Raw genomic sequence first — 2,330 nt, forward strand, 5'->3', positions numbered from 1 at the left:
GAGCTGGCTACCACCCACGCTCATGTTGGAGCTATCCTGTACCACCAGTTAGGAACAACTAGGAAACCAGTAGCATGCAGTAGTAGGGAATTATCTGAAGTTGAAAGGAATTTTAGTCCATGCAAGCGTGAGGTTTTGGCTTTAGTTTGGGCCCTGGGTCATTGGGACTATTTGATAGGTATGTCCCCTGTAGTATTAAGATTGATACACTCACCAGCTAAATATGTAGTCTCATGAAAAGCCAGAGATGCAGGGGTATCAACTCCGCATCTGGCACATTGGATGATTGCCCTGTCCAACCGGAACATCACATGGGAAACTGTTCCTAACCCCTGTGGCACCTTATGCCCTAGTAATTACAGGTAGTGAGCATGAGTGCCCAATAGCCAAGGTATGGTCAGAACCTCTGAAAGGTATTTTTAAGGGCAAGACTCAGCTGAGCGAACAAGTGTTCCAGGAAGCTGACACGATTTGGTTTGTGGACAGCAGTTGTTTTTACAGTGAACGTTGGGCCATGACCAGTTTTGCTGCCATACAAGTGACCCCAAATGAGGAAACTGCCCAGAAGATAATAGGCCAGTGTAGACCTCATTTGGCACAGGCTGCATATACCTGGGTACCCTCAGAGTTCAGGCCTTATCGAGAGAAGCAATAGGACAATTAAGAATGCATTGTGCAAAGTGGTCAACGCATATGGGACTGATTGGGATGAGAGGCTGCCCCGCATCCTTATAGCTTTGAAAAGGTTTAAGACTAGCCAGGGGATAACACCTCCTCTGGCTATGACCAGAAGAAACATGAGGCTACCCAAGAGATGGTGGGTAGACCTAGATGTCCCAAATGATTGGCAGCCCAAGGTTCTAACCGAGTCCTCGGTAAAGAAACTGATGGAAAAGATCAAAAATGTACAAATCCATGTAACACACACTCTGGGTGTAAACAAAACCCAGATGGACAAGTACTTTGTCTGACAAAAAGACCTTATTGCACGGGAGACTGGGGACCTCATGAAGTACAGAGCTTTTTCAGAGTGAAAACATGCTTTTTTGCCTCTATGGTTAGGGTCCTGTTCAGATCGTGGACAAAGCTAGTCCCACAGTCTACATGCTGGAAATAAAGTGCAATAAGAAAAAGATTAAAAAATGGTTTCACTCATCCCAACTAAAGGAGTGGAAGGGACAACAAATAAAGAAACAGTTTGATATGACTTCTGTTATTTGGCTTCACAGGAAAAAATGCAGACAACTATGGTGATGGTGATCATCCTGGAGATGTGTCTGATAATGTGGCAGCAATGAGGTGGCAGCGGTTGGTGGTTATCAGCTCACCGATGAACAGAGGAGCCCACTGTGGCTACAATCCAGGAAAAGGCATCTGTGGTTATGATATCTCAGACATCAAGACTAGACAAAACAGAGATCCTCGTGACTATGGAATGGAATCTGAGGCTGTGGTCTATGGTACAACACTCTGGAGTGAATATTATGCAGTTGGGTATCCCAGAGATTATGACACCAACAGGAATGACAGTCATCATTACCTGTCAGGTGGACTGCCCAGAAAATAACATTTTAATAATTGGTTTAAATATAAGATATATTGGTATAATGCCACTTTTTGTGTATGCAATGTAAAAGAGCATCCAAGGGTGTGACTTTAAGTTAAATCTACATGATTGGCTATGTATGTAAAGAGTTCATTGGACTATGTTTAAAGCTTTGGAAACAGTTCCTCTAGGAACGTCAATATGAGTAGTCCAGGAATTGTTATAGCATCCAGAGTTGGTCAGCATGCTGAAGGAAAATTAGATGCAGGTGTAGCAGTGGATGTAGTATTTCTGGACTTTAGAAAGGCCTTCAACACTGTCTCTCACCCCATTCTCATTAAAAAACTAGGGGACTGTGGTGTTGACACCTACACAGTCAATTGGGTCACTAACTGGCTGGAGGGCCACACCCAGAGAGTGGTGGTGGATGGGTCCTATTCGACCTGGAGGGATGTGGGCAGTGGGGTCCCCCCAGGGCTTGGTCCTCAGGCCCACACTGTTCAACATCTTCATCAGCGACTTGGACGAGGGGGTAAAAAGCACCCTGTTCAAATTCGCAGACGACACTAAGATGTGGGGAGAAGTGGGCACACTAGAAGGGAGGAATAGGGCTGCAATCAGCCCTAGACAGGTTACAGGGGTGGCTGGATGAGAACAGGATGGGTTTCAACACTGAGAAGTGCAGGGTACTGCACCTGGGGAGGAAGAACCAGCAGCAGACCTACAGGCTGGGGAACTCCCTTCTCATCTGCACAGAGGCAGAAAAGGATCTTGGAGTCATTAT

The sequence above is a fragment of the Gavialis gangeticus genome, unplaced genomic scaffold, assembly GCF_001723915.1.
Source record: "Gavialis gangeticus isolate Ggan-Ray unplaced genomic scaffold, GavGan_comp1, whole genome shotgun sequence".
Taxonomy (NCBI): Eukaryota; Metazoa; Chordata; order Crocodylia; family Gavialidae; genus Gavialis; species Gavialis gangeticus.